The sequence below is a fragment of the Ambystoma mexicanum genome, chromosome 2p, assembly GCF_040938575.1.
Source record: "Ambystoma mexicanum isolate Mex_15411 chromosome 2p, UKY_AmexF1_1, whole genome shotgun sequence".
Taxonomy (NCBI): Eukaryota; Metazoa; Chordata; class Amphibia; order Caudata; family Ambystomatidae; genus Ambystoma; species Ambystoma mexicanum.
The window spans coordinates 1,405,333,855-1,405,355,609 of NC_090923.1; positions in this window are offsets into that span (position 1 = coordinate 1,405,333,855).

A 21,755-nucleotide genomic window follows, 5' to 3' on the forward strand; every position below is an offset into this window, starting at 1 on the left:
GCAGCCGACGCTTAATCAAAAAGATATTCAACAAAAAACTAAGAAGCTAAAAAGATGATAACACACAGAGAATACCAATGTTGATGACAATGTAATAATCGACCCATTGGATGCACTTCTGGAGATAATTAATAAAGATACTCCTGTTCAACTGGAAAATCTCACTCCTATAATTGATCTATCAACAGCTGACGATAGGAGCGATTATAATTTCATATCAATCAACTCTCAAGATAACACCTTGATATTGGTTGATGAATATCATGACACGGCAACTGAACAAATGTTAATGGAATCTCACGAAGAAGAGGCAGTGGACCTCGATTTGGAATACTCAATAATTTCAAATGATGGAACGTGGTTAGAAAGTCAGATGCTTCCTGAAGCTAGTATCCTTAAAAGTTTGGTTCCCCAACCCAGTCCAATTTTAATTAGACCTTAATTTCAAAACCCAAACGACAACAGCTGCCTATAGGATAGCTTTATATCCAAAGACAGAGAATACAGAAGATCCGGTAATAATGAATAGAGCAAACATTTTACACCTGTTTAAAGCTATTCCACAACTGGAGAAAATAAAATCTGATGATTTGGACCTAGCACTTTTTCCAAATAAGCAAGACATGGAAGAGGTCCAAATTGATTTTTTCAAGCAGGATATATTCCAAAAAGTTCTAGCCACGCACTATCAGTTTGAGAAACTTGGTTTCGCGTAGAGGAAATCTTTGTCACAAGGGCAGCAGCAGAAAAAAAGGCAAAAAACATGGCTCCCTTTAAATACTATAAAACAACCGACAAGGAGGAACGGACCACAGGGACAAAGGCTTCTCAAAATTATAATAATGCAAGACCAAGGAGGCATGCGGAGGATGATTTGTTGCAGCACCCCATATGGCGTGACTATCAAGAGTCCCCACACATGAAACCAAATTCAACATCCCAACAAACTGGTAACAAAACCTATTTATAACAATCAAATAGGAATGTAGCCCAAAAGCAATCAATAGCACTGGGATTGTGGAATACAAGAGGAAATAAACACCACCTAGAAAAACACTCAAAAGTCCTGCTGAATTTAGATATCATATATTTGCAAGAAACATGGATAAAGGATGAGGTAATTTGCGATGGATTTAGTACCTTAATCAATCCGGCGATTGTAGCCCATTTGGGTAGACCAGCATCAGGTATGTTGATTCTAACAAAAATAGTTCCCACATGGACAATCTTAACAAGCAAAAATATTCATCCGTGGGCCCAATATGTAACTATTGAAATTTTGTCAGACAACAAGGACGTTTCACCTGCTGTCAGGGACAACTATGCGATATCCATATTTAATATATACTGGAACCCAATGGCAATGTCGGAGGCGAGATTCATTGATTCGATATTTGATGAAATTGACAATCTGGCCATTACTAACAGTGAAATGGACTTCGTTACAGCAGGAGACCTTAACTTTCATTTATTCCATAAAAAGGAGGAAAGCTAGAGTCCACCGTACTCTCAACTAGAGCAGCAAAATGGATGAGAGAAGCGAACCAGAGGAACCTCTTTTTAAGTACCCAACCAACAGATATTGAAGGTACACCTTTACCAACTTGGGTAAGTGAAACTTCCAACTCAATCATTGATTTCATATTTACTTCGGAAAGAATCAATAGATTAATTTTTTCAACAACCAACTTGTCTCAGCAGGATAGCGATCACCATTTAATACAGATTGAATGGACCACTCAAATAAGAACCGACCAATGCCTAATACTCCCAGACCTGGAGCTAACAAATGGGATGAATAGACTCAGAATAAAACCGACCCATATGGAGGAAATAATCGCAGCCTTTGAAGATGCGCCAATACAAGATAACATAAAAATGGAATACGGTTGGATACTAGAAAAATATCAACAGAAGGGTGAAAAGAAGATACAAAAACAAATACACTCCCACTACTTCAATATTGAAATTCAAACAAAAAAGGAACACTACAAAGTCCTATGAAAACTGCGGAAAAGCAGGGGACCTAATTTTGAAATCGAAATAAAAAAAGCAAAGAACAAGTACTCTAACGAAATAAAAGCGATCAAAGCTTCATTAAAACAGAATGATGCAGAAGCAATCTTGAGAGCTCTTAAAGAAAGAAATACGCGAAGTTTATGGTCAATGTTAAACATGTCATCCACTAATCAAAACATGATCCAAGAAGTTGATGCAAGTAGATGGGTGAAGCACTACTCAACATTATATCATAATACGGAACAGACAAGTATGAAGTTAACATCTGATGACGAGCCTTGGGACCTTAAATGGGAGAATGAAGACATTATTAATACCATCAATTCTCAAATCCTCTAGAACTCCAGGACCTGATGGATTAGCAAATAGCGATCTAAAAAAATCCCCAGTCCAGTGGGCCAAGTTCATGAGCCACTTATTAAGATTAATTCCTAAAACAAAAAAGATACCTCACACCTGGACGACAGCGGTCTTGATACCAATCTTCAAAACTGGAGATAGAAAAGATCCTGCTAATTACAGACCGATAGCTTTACTGGACCCTTTGGGAAAACTATTTGCCGCTTTCCTTCAAACAAAGCTGACTCAATGGGCAAGAGATAACAAAAAAGCTATAAGACAAACGGGATTTGTAAAACAAATAGGCACCAATGTCAATCTCCTATTGCTGAACATGTTGAAATATGAAGCAATCGTTAAATCACAACAACTATATGCCATCTTCGTAGATTTAAAAACTGCCTTCGATTCAGTAAATAGACAATTGTTATGGGCTAAGCTAAGACAATGGGGTTGTCCGCCAAACATTCTGAATCCTGTAATAGAATTATAGTCTTATACGTCGATATGTGTTCGATTGACGAAAGGGGGAAGAGTAACAGAATTTATCCCATCGGAAAATGGATTGAAGCAAGGCTGCCGATTGGCTGGATGTCTTTATAATCTCTTCACGTATGACTTTGGAGAAAAAATGCAAAATAACTTTACAAATCCACCAAAAATGAATAATGAATCAATCCAAACGTTAATCTATGCAGATGACATTATTATTCTGGATAAAACATTAAAAGGATTGCAACATACAGTAAACAAAGCAGAAGAGTACATGATGGTTAATAAGTTACAAATATTGACAAGACAAGAATAATGACACTGATTACTCCAAAAACAAAAGCAACCTAAAGTGAAGATTCAGAAAGGAAATCAAGTGCTCCTGACAACTAAAACAATCAAATATCTAGGTGCAATAATCAATCCATCATCAAATGAAGCAGAATGGCAACAGCACATTGAAGGAAAAGCGAGAGCGCTGGCGAAACAAGGACGTTTCTTTCATGCAAAATACGGGACATTTTCTATGAAGGCCACAATTTTGCTGTATAGACAAAGTAATCCCGATCCTTACATATGCAAGTGAGACAATTGTCAATCAAAACATGAGATGGTCGTACTATGAAGCGCTGTTTTGGAGGAAAACCCTCGCCCTGCCGCAATCATTTCCAATGACCAGACTAAGATTTGAATTAGCACTACAATCAGCTCAATCGATAGTATTGTGGAAGCAAATGGACTTGCTAAGAAAAATCATGTCTGAAGAAGAAATACCAGCTTTAGAGATTCTAAAAGAAAAAAAGGAAGCTGTCCAAATAGCAGCTCTATCGAAATGGTTGAATGAAATAAAAGCGAAAATGACAGCGGAAGATATCTCAGACGAATTGTTACTTAATAGACCACAATACGCAAAATGCAAATTACAAATGAATTATTGGCTAAGAACAATAGAAGCACAGAAAACTTTCAAACGACACCTACACTCAGAAACAGAGGTGAGGGCACTTAACCAATTACCTAAATACTTAGTACAATTCCCCAGTGGCAGTATTCGTGACTTGTTTTTGCGTTTTCGATTGAATATTCTGCCGACCTGTGAATATCAAGCGCTGATAGGCAAAACCAACAACAAATCGGACGCCTGTCATTTTTGCAAGTTAATCAGACCAGAAACCCTGTTCCATGCGATTATGGTATGTCCGGCCTTGAAGGAGAAAAGAGACTTATATAAAGACTTTTTCAAAATTTCTGGCAAACAAGCAACTACAGAGGAAAGATGGGCGGAACTCCTCGAAGGAAGCAATCAACGATTGATATTTACCGTCATCAAATTTTGGTCAGACATTACTAATGGAAATATAGTTGATTAAGTTGAAGGTTCCTTTCTGTTTTATTGATTACGTGCAGACAATTGAAAAGTTTGTTAATTCAAACAAAACATTTTAATAAAAAAAAAATCTAAGGATATAGACCTGATTCAATTCCACAACGAGCTGAGACATGATAGCGTTGTACTGCATCTGGGTGAGCGCTACACTAAATGTCTACTCCTAAAAGAGGAGTTCAAACTTAATCTCCGAGGCTTCAAGATCAAAGAGTTAGACAAGGATCAATTTTGTCTGTTGGACGGCCCCAAAGAAAGGGATCAATTACCAGCAAGAACCCATAGGCTGAAACCAGGTCCTGATTCTAGTCCCGAGGTGGCTGGAGCAAAAAAGGGAAAGGATGTAATTCAGGTGGATACTCGAGGTGGAAGGATGTGTTCATTTTCAAACAAATTTGCGGGCAACACTGTGGAAGGCCCAGAGCACTGGACCTGGCTGGCGGGCTTTTTAGCAGTAAAATCATAACGCCAGTCGGAACCCTCAGGTGTCCATTCAATCACCTCGTCTAGAGGGATAAAGTTTATGAGCTGGAACACAAGGGGGTTCGTGCACTTGTTCGGAGATCGAGCCTTGGATCTGTCTAAATACGAGCTATTTTGTCTTCAGGAGACATGGCTATGGGACCTTCCCCTATTAGATGGATACAAACTTACCTTAAATCCAGCTTTGAAGGGACCCAATGGACGTTTTGCCCTTGTTTTGTACTATGAACATGAGAAGGGGAATGGACCTTGAAAAATAACTTTTTGGGAAGAAACATCTTCATGGTCAACGGCAGTCTGAGGGGCGACAAACCGGCCGCCAAGACTTGGAAGCGCGAGAACCAGGCTAGTACGCTGGACTATATTTTCGTCACAGAAGGCTTAATGGGGAAACTAAAATCTCTTGTAGTTCCATCGATCCAGAGTGATCACAACATTCTCGAACTTGAAAGTGAAGTTTGAGATAGAAACGGTTACACGCCGGACCAACACCTTCCGGATCGCTACCTTGAACTGGGTGCAGGAGGAAATAGATTGCTTATCAAGAGAAAAGATATGGGCCCTTTATTGGACTCCTTAATGAGACTAAATTCAGGAGTCTGTGAATCAAGTACTAACATCATCGAATATTCAAAAGTACTCATGGACTTCCGCACAAGAGAGTCAGGAAATGGAAGTCTTATCACTTACAGGCATGCCCACGATGACCAAATAAAAGTACGAAAGAAGGTTGTTGCAAGAGCAAGGAGGCGCTTTAAAGAAAATCAAAATCACTAGGTGATTTATTGTTGTTCAAGAAAACCAGAAATAGTTATAAAAACTGGCTCACTCAGCACAAACACTTCATACTCCAACAAGAGAGTGAGAAGATGTTAAAACTGGTTGCAACTAAAAACATTTCTGGCATTTGGAAACTAATCAACGACACCTGTACAATAGTTCTGAGACACCTAAATGAATGGAGCTGGCTGACCCATCATCAAGACCCCTGGCAGTCAGGATTCCGCAAAGGCATTGGAACGACCTTGAATTTTTTAATCATCAACATACTAAAATGCATGGTCAAGGAAAAAAATATATAAATATATTTACATCGCTTCTATTGACCTTGAACAGGCATTTGACTCGGTTGACCGCAGGTTACTGTGGAATAAACTGAGAAAATGGGGTTGCCCAAATTACAAGAGAGCCCCTGGAGGCACTGCATAGGGGGACAACCCTTAGAATTAGACTGGATAGAAACGGAACCCTCTCGAACAACATTGATTCACAAAACGGTCTGAAACAGGTGCGTCGCCTGGCTCCAGCAGTATTCTGCCTTTTCATTTCTGACATGTACGAAGCTTTTAATGATACAAGAAGCTTTCCACCAAAGATTGCGGCGACCTCGGGTTGCTGTTTGCAGATCTTTTATTGCTGGACCAAATGGCGATAGGTCTCCAGCGACAGCTAACAGCACTAGAAACATACACAAAGGACAATGGTCTAAGAATCAACCCCGAAAAGTCGAAAATCCTGGTACTAGGGACCAATAACATAGTCAAGAAATGTAGGTGGTCCTTGGCAGGGGAGATTGTCCCTGTAGTCTCATCTATGATTTATCTTGGGATTTCATTAAACAGTATCAACGATGGTCCGGGCGTGGAGAGGCTAAGAAGCAAAGTTAAGAATCTGGCATTGCAAGCGCTCTTGATCAACCAACATTACTGCTCATTTTCCTGTCGTCCGTTGATTGATTTCTACAAATTAAAAGTATCACCTATTTTGACCTATGCCGCGGAGGCTTACGTTTTTTTTTGGCTCCCGATGTCTGGCGGCTGCTAGAAGGCCTGTTTTGGAAATGAGTTTTGAGGATTCCAACTTCTTAACCTATTGAATGTGTGAGGAAAGAACTGGGGCTAACCTCCCTCTACATTGGTATGGCTTGGAAATCTCTGACCCTATACAGCAAATGCCTTCTGCCCCCGGAAAGAAGTGGCTTCCTGCCCATTAATGAAGCGCTGTCCACTAAACAGGTTACCGTCTTAAATACTTGGCAGAAAACTTGCAAGGACGTCCTGGACAACATTGCCCAATCAGTAAACCTGTTAGAGGCGAACCCATCGAAGATGAAGAAAAAACTTCTCGACTGTGACTGGATCTCGACCCAGGAAAAGCTCAATTCCTTTAAGTCCTTGTCCTTTGTAAGGGAAGACCTTTATTGCAGAGGTACAGTGCTTCCCTATTTAGACAGATTCCCTTCTCCTAAAGAAAGGTTCCAATTCCTGAGATTTCGCCTGAACCTCTACCCGACAAGAGAAGTTATGGGAAGAAGGACTAAAAACAGGGATGATCGGACCCAGTTATGTCGTTGTTGTGGTCAGGAGACTGAAACGCTATACCATTTGATAATGAATTGCACCTCTTTAACACTTCTTAGAGACAAATGGTTGGCAAAACATTTTGAGAATTTTAAACTTACTCCGCCTCTAGAGAGGTGGTTTATTTTAAGATGGGGAGGAAAAGTTTCCTTGACTTTGGCACTTTTGAACTTTGTGAGAGAAATTTTTTTAACTTTGGACACTTAGTTTTTTGATGATCTGTGGAAGTAATTTTGCATATAGTGGTCCAGCGCCTTTGTTTTTCTGTACTTCTTTGTCTGAATATCGGGAATTGTTATTCTTTTTTCACTTTTTCTCCCCTCCCAGAGTTGGTTTATGTCTTTTTTTCTCTTTTTTTCCCCCCCGTACTATTGACTTTTTTTTTCTTTTTACATGTTTGCATTTAAAGTTTTACTTTGGAAACTAATTGATGCAATAAAAAAAATAAATACACACCTTCTTACAAGATGTTCTTGAAGCACAGAAGAATCCGTCTACCACCCTTATTCCTCTCTTGACGCAAAGGGGGAACCTTTTGTTTAAGGAAGAAGGGTTGTATCTTCCATCTCAGGAACTCGGGTCCAAGGCCTTTACATGATGTCATGGTATACCTACTGCGGGCCACAAGGGTCAATCAGCCACCCGGGAGTTATTACGCTGACATTTCTGGTGGCCTAGGATGGCTAAGGAGGCCAGAGAGTATGTTTCCTCCTGTCCCACCTGTGCAAGGAACAAGTATAATACAGCAAAACCCTTGGGACTCCAACAAGAAAGCCCCCCTTCAGGACCCTGGCAACACCTATCAATGGATTTCATAGTGGAATTACCAGACTCGGCAGGATACACGGCAATCATGGTGGTCGTCGATTCCTTTAGCAAATTATCACATTTCACTCCATTGAAGGGCACTCCGTCAGCTTCCCATACAGCCAATGCCTTTCTTAGAGACATAGTGCGTCTGCATGGAATACCACTTACCATCGCATCAGACAGAGGTACTCAGATCACCTCCAAATTCTGGACGACTCTATGCAAACAACTGCAGATCCAAAGAGCTCTATCCTCAGGTTTTCATGCGGAGTCCAATGGACAAACGGAGCGTCTTAACGCCACCCTCGAGCAATATCTGAGGTGCTTTTTGTCACCAGAACCAGGATAATTGGCATCAATTCTTACCAGTAGCTGAGTTTTCTTATAACACAGTACACTCAGCGATTGGTATGAGTCCATTTAAGTGTACCTATGGATACCATCCTCGACATCTCCCATTTCCCACCATGCAGTCCACCTCTTTACCTACCATCGATCTGCTGATGCACACTCAGACACACATAAGAAGGTTAATAAAAAACCTGTCAGTCAGCCTCCAGAAGTACAAAAGATGGGCCGACAAGGGCCGAGGACCCAATCCTAAATGGGCCATCGGTGATGAGGTGTGGCTGTAAACCAAGTACCTTCCAAGATGGGTCCACCCTGGAAAGTTCGCCCCAACATGCATTGGACCCTTTTCCATTGAGAAGTGTGTGAATCCTGTAGCCTTTAGGCTTTCGTTGCTGTATTCCTTACATAGAATCCATCCTGTATTTCACACATCTCTTCTCAAGGAACACAAATTCGACCCATATAAAAGGCACATTAGGAAGAAGACACCTACTCCTGATACCCAGGAATATGAAGTCTCCCGTATATTGGACTCCAGATACAAACATGGAAGTGTCCAATATCTCATACTCTGGAAAGGGTATCCCTGGACCGAAAGATCATGGGAACCAGCAAGGAACATGAAGGCACCCAGACTCCTACGTCAGTTTCATCAAAACCATCCGGGCAAACCAGGAGGGGTGTCCATAAGAAGGGGTCATACTGTCATGATTCATAGACCTTGAAACTATGGTGGAAATGGAAGGGCTAACCGAGTAGAACTGAATGCAGTGTTCGTCGCGCACGTTGCGTCGCGTACATATACGCGTCACTCGTTTTGCATGTTGTGTTCTCTGTCCACGTCTCTAGTGGCTCTGCTACTCCTCGCTTACCTGTTGCTTCATTGCTTTCCTTTTTCTGCTAGCTCTGTTTCACCCACCTTTCTTTCTTGCGGCTCGTTCTGCCTTTGTCAGCTTCCACTCTTCCGCTACTCCGTTCTGCATTCACTCAGAGCTTTCTTGTGCTCCGCTCAGAGCCTTTAGTCTGTCCGCTTGCTCTGTGATCCAAATACGGGTCTATTGCCCTCAGCCGAGTCTTCCCCGCCTGCTTGGCTTACCCGTACCATTACTTCTGTGCCTTCTGGGAATCGTAGTCCCAACCAACGGCGGTGTTACTCCCTAAGAAGAATTGTCATCAGTGCCTTCTGAGGGTGGAGGATCCTTCCTTATTGCCCTACGACGTTACCCGCATTCGAGATCAGCAGCCTTATAACATCCCAGGGTTTGACAGCATTGCTTTTCCCTGGTCGTGGGGTGGCACCCTGGAGGACCCACTGCCAAGCAGGCTGCTAGTAGGCAGGGTGGCCTCCGGCGGGGCTCATCCTAAGACTCGCCCAATAAATCCGGATCACGCTTGGAGAGCCAGAAGGGAGATATCCACTGAAGAATCATCTGAAGCGCTGACAGGTGAGGAGGAAGTGGAGGCCGGGTCAGAGGATTTGTTATTGGTTTGTTCATCACGCAATCGTGAGTTTGCAACGCCTTAAGATGGTCAGCCTGGAACAATACCAAGAGCTTGTTAAAGCCATACAAGATATTACAGTCGAACTACAGACTTTAAAGTCTGAGAACAAGGTGTTGAAAGCAGATAATGCTGCATTGAGACAACAGTTCCTACAAAGAGAAGAGAACCGGGGAGATCTCCCACCATTATCCTTGTCATGCGGCAAATATGATGGGAATCCCAAGAGACTAAAAGAGTTTCTGGACGCCTGTCAGATTTACTTCGCCTTTCGCCCAAAGATGTTTGAACTAGACCGGGCGAAGGTAGGATTCCTTATCTCAAATTTAATGGGCAATTCCCTGGCCTGGGCAACCCCTTTGGTTACCAATTCTGACCCAGCACTTACTGTTTATGGAACATTCATCCAACAATTCTGGGCCAGATTCGACAGACCAGAGGTGTTATTTACATCCTATGAAAACCTATTAGACACCAAACAAGGTACATCTGACGTACAGCCTTATGTTACCAACTTTCAGAGGATTGCCCAGGAGACTGGATGGCCAGACTCGGCATGGCAGACTTTATTTAGAAGAGGTTTACAAGATGAGATAAAAGACGAGCTGTCAAGAATCGCCAGACCTGCATCATTTCAAGAACTGATTTCCCTAGCCCTACAAATCGAATTCCGACTCTCTGAACGTCGGGCAGAAAAAAAGACGACCGAGGCCGTTTACTCCACATCTTCCTTCTCCCTGTATGCTGACCACATCAGAAAAGAGCAAACCTCAAATGGAAGAACCTATGCAAATCGGGACTACCAGAGCTCCTCTAACTGCAGTCGAGAGAAAACGTCAAAAAGACTTAAGTCTGTGCCTGTACTGCGGATCCGACATGCATCTTTTGAGGGATTGTCCTGAGGTGCCTCCTAGGAGGTCGGGAAACGACCTACCCCGTCCGTGAACTGGGACACGGAAGGGGTCTCCAAGACCAATCCCTGTGTTACCAAACTACCCATAGCTGTGGAAGCCTCACATCACCTCATGATTCTCAAGGTGGAAATCGAATGGAAAAAAGGACTATGGTGGAATGCCTGGCCATGCTAGGCTGCGGAGCAGCTGGCAATTTCATGGACGATGAATGGGCAAGGAAGCATGCCATACTGAGAAGAAGAAAGCATCTACCAATACCTGTGGAAGGGGTAGGTGGCACCCCCCTGTCTTCAGGTCCCATCAAACAAGAGACTCATGAGTTAACGGTCAGGATGAACACCCACAGAGAAAGAATAGCGTTCGACCTTATAAGGGCGGCCCACTTCCCAGTGATATTGGGAATCCCTTGGCTAAGGAGACAATCCTTTTGTCGACTGGAGCTCTAATACAGTTGAACTCCGCTCATATCTTTGATATCCATACCTGTCTGTTCCAAGAAACAGAGCAGATTCAAGCAAATGGCACGTTGCCCATCAGGAGTGTGAACTGTATTCCTGTAGCCTGTCAGGAATATTTGGATGTCTTTTATTCCGACATCCAGCCCAAGCCTCTTCCACCTCACAGACCAGAAGATTGCAGAATTGAATTAATATCAGAAGCAGTAGTTCCGTTCGGAAGAATGTTCCCATTGTCCTTACCCGAGAAGGATGCCTTGAGGGAATATCTAGCCACCAATCTCCAAAACGGTCTCATACAAGAATCAACCTCTTCTGCGGGGGCTTCCCTGTTCTTTATCCCCAAGAAAGGGACCACAGAGCTCAGGCTTTGTATTGACTACCGTGGCCTGAACAGTCAGACAATCAGAGACCGCTATCCAATGCCTCTGATCAAAGATATCCTGGAAGCTGTGCAAGATGCAAAATGGTTTACCAAAATGGATCTCAGGGGTGCATATCATTTACTGAGAATACACAAAGGGGATGAGTGGAAAACCACTTTCCGTATACCCCTGGATCACGGAGTATAAGGTGATGACTTTTGGTTTAGTTAATGCCCCGGCTCAGTTCCAAAGGTTCATGGATAAGATATTCTCCGATCAATTGTTTATGAAGGTGGTGTATTTGGACGATATTCTGGTGTACTCAAAAACACTTGAACAGTGTTGCATGGAGGTAAGGGATGTTCTGGGGAGACTCCCGCAACACCATCTATTAGCAAAACCAGAAAAAAGACAGTTTGAAGCCTCTTCTGTTCCGTACCTGGGCTTTATACTTTCTGAAAACCAACTGACAATGGATCCAAGTAAAGTCATGGCAATCTCTCAGTGGTCCACTCCCACCTCGGTAAAGGATGTACAGCGGTTCTTCGGCCTAGCCAATTTTTACCGGAAATTCATCACCGGCTTTTCCAACATTGTTCTACCCATTGCAGTCCTGTTAAAGAAAGGGGTAAGATAGATTTAACTGGACGACCGAGGCTGATCAAGCATTCAATCAATTAAAAGAAGCATTTACTACCGCTCCGATACTCAGTCAACCTGACCAAACACTGCCCTTTAAAATTGAAACCAACGCCTCCCATGCGGCCCTCGGAGCCGCTCTTCTGCAGAAAAAGGAAGACCAGTTGGAACACCCAATTGCCTATTATTCAAGGACTCTCAACCCTTGTGAAAAGAACTATTCTGTGATCGAAAAAGAACTCCTTGCCATCAGACAAGCTTGTGAGGAGTGGAGACATCTTCTGCAGGGGGCTAGGTATCCTTTTCAGGTCCGCACCGACCATAGGTATCTTAGCGTCTTGGACAAATGGAATGCAAGAATTCCCGCCATGCCAGATGGGCATATTTTTCCCCAATTTGATTTTGAACGTACCTACCTACGTGGGAAAGAAAATAATTTAGCCGACGCCCTTTCTCGAAGCCATGGGGACGAATCAGGAAAGTACTCAGGTCATGAATTCTTGTTGCAGGGGAAAACCTTCATAGGCACCATAAACACCTTGACTTTGAAGAATCGGAAGCGGCTGAATCAGAAACTCTAGTGCGGCTTGACTCTCGAGTGTTTGTACAAGTGTCACGTGAGGCAAGGCAGGTCCTAGTCTAATCGAGGATTCGTACGAGGAGCCAGGACGCTGCCAGACTGCCGGCACCGCTGTATTCGTTGGATTCGCCATACCCGCCATGCATGCCGTATTGGCTGCGACTGGAGGGAATGAAGCGGAGGTAAACTGGGCCGTGGGCTATGGCCATGGGTGGAATGCAGAACTTGGGAATCTAGGAAAAATCCAGGAGCAACGTGTGGCTCCCTAGTTCCCTGTTCCCTGTTCCCTATTCCGCAGCTGCAGCAGCCCTGAGGAGCCCTAAGGAGAGAGAGTGGGACCCGCAGTACATTGTACAGGAATTCCGGACAGGGGGGAAAAAGCCGCTAGGAGTCTACTGCCAGCCTATTGTAACAAGCCACGGCACTGTAGGTGGTACTGTGGGTTATAGGAAGGCCATTGTTGAAAATCCGGTCGTAGGTGAAACCTTGGGCCGGGACTCACCCAGGCTCCCACAATCCTCTGTTTGTCAAAATGGTCACCAGTTCATCCTTGTTAGTCTCCAATAATATGGAGTCTCAGCACAGGGTAGATTGTGACCTTTATCCCAATGTGGACATCATACGTAAAACTATGTTTTCCGACAACATACTGCAACATCCGGAGGAACTGGTCGAGGGGCTGGCTGGAGGAGGGGGGAGGGGGCAGATTTGTCGCCCACTCCTGGGCCTCAAACTGGAACGCCCAACCATGAGTTTGGGCCTGGAGCAGTGTTTGTGGACGCACAGGTTGCTGGTAAAGAAAAGCCTGTGGAGGAGTTTCAGGGGGACTTATTCTGTGCAGCCTCTTCAACGACGATTGACCCAACCGAGTAACGAGTTAACCTTGTCAAATGGGGAACGGCCGGCCAAATCCTGGCCTAATAACCAAGATACTGTAAATCCATTTACTTTTGGTATTGAGAACCGGTCAAACACTTCCAATACCCAATACCAAAGGTCTAAACAGGGCTGGAAACCCTTTGGCATCACCACTGCAATGGGCCTAAATAACTCAGTTGTTCACAAGGTTAATCAGCCCCCCAAGGGTAACCATTGGCCCGAACCCTCGGATCTATGTTTCCCTCCCTCGTCTTTTGGTTCATTAGACACCTCGGGGGTAATCTTTAAGGTCAGGGTAAAAAACATGGAGTCATCGACGCTCGAGGGGGGTCCTCGCCTCCAAGCAGTCAGCAACTGTGGTGTGGGCCAGGCCCCTAGGCCCCTCAAAGGGGTTACTCCGCAGCAGGCTCCCTTCCCCAGTAAACGCTCCAGATGGCTGCCTTCTCCCACGGACGAAGACCTTTTGACAGTTTTGGCAACCACGCAGGCGGAGGAAGAGCCAAAAAAGGACGCCAACATAGACTCCAAAATGATCACTGCCTTTGCGCTAGTTATGGCGCCCTTTATGAAACTAATTGAATCTCAAAACGACCAACTTCGCGATCACACAACTACAATCGCTATGCTACACTCCAAAATTATCTTTGTAGAAGGATTCATCTCGGCACTCCAAACCAACCTGGATAAAAATGCGGACCAGACAGTACAAATCCTGAAGAGTATCATTGAGCTGATTATCAAGGATAAAGATAAGAAGATCAGAAAGGTTGAGCTCTCAATCAACGGGAGTGGGTGGATTCCATTCGGGTGTGGCAAACTCAGTAGAAGTACCCTTATACATTGACACTACCATCACAAAGGGCCCCTAGTCAAGACTCGCTTTCACAAATTTAATGGACAAATCTACAAGCACGGACACATCGACCCTGGTCGAAAGTGGTACGGAGAAGTTGGGCTGTATGTCAAAAGATGTAAGCACATCAATGACTGACAGGGCCACTACCTTGTCTCTAGCCCAAGACAAGTTACCTGGAGGGCGTGCCCCTAAAAAAAATGTTAAACTATTTGACTTGTTCAAAAAAACGGTCCGGCCTAGTCCCATTGGAAGTTGAAAAACTAGTAGTAAACAAAAATGGAGCAAAGAATTATGAAAAATCAAGAACCTTGCCCAAAAATCAAACAGGCTGTGTCAAAATGAATCTGCCGAAAGGCCCCACTCACTCCCCATCTACAAAAAGATTACCACTACCCAGAAACCTCGAAACCATCAATCTTTGAGAGATCTTTAAAGAATTCAGGTGTGATGTCCACAAAATCTACTAATGTGATGTTGGATGCAATCGACGATGACCCAGGCACTGAGAAAGAGAGGGATAGTGTGGAAATCTCTCATCCATTTTTCATCAGCCAACACGAAATCGTCGGGTGGTAAATCCAGCAAGAAACTTTTGGGGAAACCTAAAGTTCACTCTCCGAGGGCAAACTGGGTACCCACTTGGGCACAAGACAAGCAGGCCTCTAAAACTACTAGACCCTCGGATTTTAGGACCGTGGAAAGCAAGAGAATCCTACTGGCCCGTAAGTTCACCGAAAATGAAAAAAAACATCAGTTCTCAAAAAGATTTGCAAAATGGCCCCAGAAGATCAGTGTCCTGGGTTGACCAAACATCAGGGGGGCAATGCTCTGGGCGTTCAATCCAAATCGATGAAAAAGGGTCCGAAAGCAAGGCCGTCAAAGTAAAAAGCAGACTACCATTGGAGAGAATCTTGGGATATGAAGACAATCTCATTTTGAACCGTGCAAATGTCATGAGACTCCTCACTCAGTTGACTCTCTTGCACAACTAAAATCTAAGGATTCATTCTTCACGCTTTCTACCTGGAAGAAGCCCTGCCTGCCAGCGCTCCTGCAGCACTGATCCTGGCTGTATTGCGCCCTGTTCCGGGTCCATGCTGCATGGGTTGTGCCTATTTCAAATGCAGCCCACGAGGAGTCAAGGGCGCGCTGTTGTCGGCTGGAGGCTCAATCTGGTGACCTGCTGGTGCTTTTGTTACCTGTGAAATTGGTGCATCTGTGAAATCATCTCTAAATCCTTCGACCCGCTCCATTCGCGTACGTCTAGCAGCATAACACCTGGAGCTGCTAGCAGTTTGACGCGAGCGGGCCCTGTGACTGCATGACCACGTGACATCGGTCACGTGACTTTTGAGACACACCCCCAGGAAGTGACACACAAATATAGTGCAGCGCGACCGTTGCGGCGTGAAGCCCGCGAGGAGTCAAGGGCGCGCTGTTGTCGGCTGTTCGGCTGGAGGCTCAATCTGGTGACCTGCTGGTGCTTTTGTTACCTGTGAAATTGGTGCATCTGTGAAATCATCTCTAAATCCTTCGACCCGCTCCATTCGCGTAAGTCTAGCAGCATAACACCTGGAGCTGCTAGCAGTTTGACGCGAGCGGGCCCTGTGACTGCATGACCACGTGACATCGGTCACGTGACTTTTGAGACACACCCCCAGGAAGTGACACAAATACAGTGCAGCGCGACCCTTGCGGCGTGAAGCCCGCGAGGAGTCCAGGGCGCGCTGTTGTCGGCTGTTCGGCTGGTAGCGGTGGTAAGTACTCTCTGAAGAGTAAGAACTCTTCCACTTGATTCGATTCACATTGGGGCCTGATACAAACAATGGAAAGCCAAGAACCAGGCTACAAGGGAAGTTAGAAGAATCCCCTGCATATATATCCAAAATCATTGTCCCTCAGACGACATCTGAGGCACTTACTCTTAATGAGCGTAAGGACGAAAAGAGTCTCCCTTGCACCAGGTGGAAATGAACCATTCGATGCCACCAAACTATGACTCTGAGATTCTAGATCTTGATGTCCCGATAACAAATGGTAGCCAAAGAGTCTTACGAGTGGTGCAGAGCAATGTGAGAGCTCAACCAGATCAACCAGGAGATATAAAGAGGACGAAACAAGGTGAACAAGAACCCTTTGTTACACCGTCGCGGCAAGAACGAGCTAAAGTGGCGAAATTACATTGGCAATCTACTTACTCATCAGTACAAAACCATAAGAGTGATCAAAGCAAAACAGCATCACGCAGAACTGCTCGACTTTCACTCGATATCACTGAAATTGATGCCATAATGGAGTCTCAAGAAAAACGAAATGAACCTTTTGCTGGGGTAAATACCCCGAAGCATCTAAAAAACATCAAGACTTCAACACCATTTATGCGCCCAAGATCGAGCTCACTTGGTGACAAAAAGACATTTCACTTGACTAAAGTGATAGATAAGCCCAGGATGGAAGAACCGTATGCCTCCCCGGAAAACGTTCAACCGGAACAGCAAGAACATGTATCCGAAACCCAACAAAGAATCCCAACAACAATGCTAGATTTGCAAAATACGTTGGTTGCAGTCCTGTCAACTGCAATGATACCGTTTTTGAAGATTCAAGAATATATGGTTGACGCTACTAAAGACCAGGCAACGCTGCTGGCTATGATAACGACGAAACAAACATATGTTGAAACATTTATGAATACCATTCAAGATCGTCTAAATCAAGAAGCCGAAATATCCAGACTATGGCAATCTCGTTTGGCAGAACTCGCAAGAGTCGACCGGGTAGATAAACAGAACCTCTTGGAGACTGTATCAACCCTAACCAAAAAATTGATGGAAGAGAAAACGAAAAAAAGCTGTATTTGTTGGAACACAAAAAATCCGCAACATGCCATACACAAACGGAATCAAGAGATAAAATAGTAGATAAAGCAGATCAAAATGCTCAACATGAGACCCAATTGATCCCAATGGTCCCAACGAACTCGATTACATCCACACACTCGGTCAATACCGAACCGTTGGTGTGTACCCCGTTTGATATATTTGATCTTACAAAACGTGGAATTGTAGGACAAGAGCCGACAATTAGACCTAAAGGCAAAAACACAACTAAAAGAAATCAAAATGGATCCCGTGCATTTTTGAGGAAAATAAATGTAATACACAAAGTATTACCAGAGGACGCTAAGAAAAATAACAAGCAGCCGACGCTTAATCAAAAAGATATTCAACAAAAAACTAAGAAGCTAAAAAGATGATAACACACAGAGAATACCAATGTTGATGACAATGTAATAATCGACCCATTGGATGCACTTCTGGAGATAATTAATAAAGATACTCCTGTTCAACTGGAAAATCTCACTCCTATAATTGATCTATCAACAGCTGACGATAGGAGCGATTATAATTTCATATCAATCAACTCTCAAGATAACACCTTGATATTGGTTGATGAATATCACGACACGGCAACTGAACAAATGTTAATGGTATCTCACGAAGAAGAGGCAGTGGACCTCGATTTGGAATACTCAATTTCAAATGATGAAACGTGGTTAGAAAGTGAGATGCTTCCTGAAGCTAGTATCCTTAAAAGTTTGGTTCCCCAACCCAGTCCAATTTTAATTAGACCTAAATTTCAAAACCCAAACGACACAACAGCTGCCTATAGAATAGCTTTATATCCAAAGACAGAATACAGAAGATCCGGTAATGAATAGAGCAAACATTTCACGCCTGTTTAAAGCTATTCCACAACTGGAGAAAATAAAATCCGATGATTTGGACCTAGTACTTTTTCCAAATAAGCAAGACATGGAAGAGGTCCAAATTGATTTTTTCAAGCAGGATATATTCCAAAAAGTTCTAGCCACGCACTATCAGTTTGAGAAACTTGGTTTCGGCGTAGAGGAAATCTTTGTCACAAGGGCAGCAGCAGAAAAAAAAGGCAAAATACATGGCTCCCTTTAAATACTATAAAACAACCGACAAGGAGGAACGGACCACAGGGACAAAGGCTTCTAGAAATGATAATAATGCAAGACCAAGGAGGCACACGGAGGATGATTTGTTGCAGCACCCCACACATGAAACCAAATTCAACGTCCCAACAAACTGGTAACAAAACCTATTTATAACAATCAAATAGGAATGTAGCCCAAAAGCAATCAATAGCACTGGGATTGTGGAATACAAGAGGAAATAAACACCACCTAGAAAAACACTCAAAAGTCCTGCTGAATTTAGATATCATATTTGCAAGAAACATGGATAAAGGATGAGGTAATTTGCGATGGATTTAGTACCTTAATCAATCCGGCGATTGTAGCCCATTTGGGTAGACCAGCATCAGGTATGTTGATTCTAACAAAAATAGTTCCAGCATGGACAATCTTAACAAGCAAAAATATTAATCCGTGGGCCCAATATGTAACTATTGAAACTTCGTCAAACAAGGACGTTTCACCTGCTGTCAGGGACAACTATGCGATATCCATATTTAATAAATACTGGAACCCAAAGGCAATGTCGGAGACGAGATTCATTGATTCGATATTTGATGAAATTGACAATCTGGCGATTACTAACAGTGAAATGGACTTCGTTACACCAGGAGACCTTAACTTCCATTTGTTCGATAAAAAAGGAGGAAAGCTAGAGTCCACCGTACTCTCAACTAGAGCAGCAAAATGGATGAGAGAAGCGAACCAGAGGAACCTCTTCTTAAGTACCCAACCAACAGATATTGAAGGTACACCTTTACCAACTTGGGTAAGTGAAACTTCCAACTCAATCATTGATTTCATATTTACTTCGGAAAGAATCAATAGATTAATTTTTTCAACAACCAACTTGTCTCAGCAGGATAGCGATCACCATTTAATACAGATTGAATGGACCACTCAAATAAGAACCGACCAATGCCTAATACTCCCAGACCTGGAGCTAACAAATGGGATGAATAGACTCAGAATAAAACCGACCCATATGGAGGAAATAATCGCAACCTTTGAAGATGCACCAATACAAGATAACATACAAATGGAATACGGTTGGATACTAGAAAAATAACAGAAGGGTGAAAAGAAGATCCAAAAACAAATACACTCCCACTACTTCAATATTGAAATTCAAACAAAAAAGAAACACTACAAAGTCCTACGAAAACTGCGGAAAAGCAGGGGACCTAATTTTGAAATTGAAATAAAAAAAGCAAAGAACAAGTACTCTAACGAAATAAAAGCGATCAAAGCTTCATTAAAACAGAATGATGCAGAAGCAATCGTGAGAGCTCTTAAAGAAAAAAATAAGCGAAATTTATGGTCAATGTTAAACATGTCATCCGCTAATCAAAACATGATCCAAGAAGTTGATGCAAGTAGATGGGTGAAGCACTACTCAACATTATATCATAATACGGAACAGACAAGTATGAAGTGTAACATCTGATGATGAGCCTTGGGACCTTAAATGGGAGAATGAAGACTTTTTTTTTGTTTTTGTTTTATATCACATTTTATTGTTTTTCATCTTAACAACATTAAACATACATTCTTCATATGAACATTCCACCTATATAACCATCAAAACAATTCTTGGTTAGGTGATAGAAGAATAAAGGAAAAAGGAAAAAGAAAAAAGAAAGGGAAGAAAAGGGTCTTGCAATGTTCATTGTTTCTCACGCTAAGTGCCAAAGTGTATTACTTTTGTACTACTTTTGTACACTGTGCCTTATCGTCCTTTATTCATGTTGGTACAGTCGTTCACTGGGCCTCCTCCCATTTATTCCATATCTTGTCCGCCTTCCTCGGGCACCCCCTGGCTGTATATACCCTTCGTTCCATTGCAATGCAAATGTTGACGTCCGTCACCCATTGTTCATACTGCAGTGTTATTTCCGATCCCCACAATTGTGCAATGTTCCTTTTGATTATTGCTGATGTCGTCGATAGAAGCAACCTCTCGTATTTAGACATTTCCCCCTCTTTCTCCACCCCAAGCAGGAATAGCTTCGGATCTCTGTGTATTGTTCTCCCCAGTACCCGCGAGAGTTCATCGCAACATTTTTGCCAGTACTGTTGTATATGGTTACAGTCCCACAGTATGTGGAAGAAGGTGCCCTCTTCCCTCTTGCACCATAGACAGTGTGGGTCAGTTGTTTTCCCCCAGCGATATAGCTGCACCTTTGGGTAGTAGATCCTATGTAGTATTTTGAGCTGGATTAGTCCGAGTCTGGCCGAAATGGCCACCTCCCGAGGGAACATGAAAGCCCCCACCCAGTCTTCCGGCTGTATAGGCCCTATCTCCCTTTCCCATTTGTTTTTTAGGCTGGTTAGTTCGGTGGTGGCAAAGGAAGTAATTACATTGTACATGGTGGATGTTACTTTATTCTTGATGTTTACCTCAACTATGTTCCTTTCTAGGGGAGTGCTTTCAGCCATGTCTTCTAGTGCTGGGAGGTGTGCTTGCAGGGCATGCCGCATCTGCGCATATTGGAACCGTTCAGTGCATGGGAGGTGAAATCTGGATTCAAGGGTTTCAAAGGATACCAGTCTACCCCCCTCCACAATATCGCCCACTGTGTTGATATCATGTTGTGACCATGTGCGCCACCTCGGAAGCTTATTCACCTCAGGTAGATTCCTGTTGTTCCACAGTGGTTGTAGTGGGGTGATTTTCCCTTCCCATCCCAGGAATCTGTGTGTGTCTTTCAAACTCGGGCAATGTGTGAGTGCATGGTCTGTGGGGTTGAATCACCTATTGCTCTGTAAAGAAGTTCAGTTCGAGGTCTGTCGCGTCCTCCGATGCTCCCCAGTCTATTGTGTGGCAACATGGTGTCCCCGTGCAGTAAGTCATTGACCACTGCCATTTGGCTGGCCCAGTAGTAGGATTGGAGGCGGGGGAGTCCTATTCCTCCCTCCCATATGGAGCGCTGCAGGGTGCTCAGTGCAATGCGTGGATGCCCATTGTTCCAGAGGAGTTTCCTTAGTGCGCTGTCTATCTTTTTGAATTCTTTCGCTGGGATGTGTAATGGGGCGTTTTGTAGTATGTATAAAAAACGTGGGAAAGCCATCATTTTGAATAATGCTGCCCTTCCTAATAGGGTCAACGGGAGAGAGACCCAGTGTCTGGTATCTTCTGTGAATCTGGTTGTTATCGGGTGGAGATTGTTGGTCACATATTTGCTTAAGTCGTTAGTTATCTGAATGCCGAGGTATTTAAACCGCTCAGTTTCCAAGCGAAAGGGACAATTGGCTGGTAGTATAGAGGTTGTGGTGCCTATTGGGAACAGAGTTGATTTGGACCAGTTTACTCGCAGCCCGCTGAA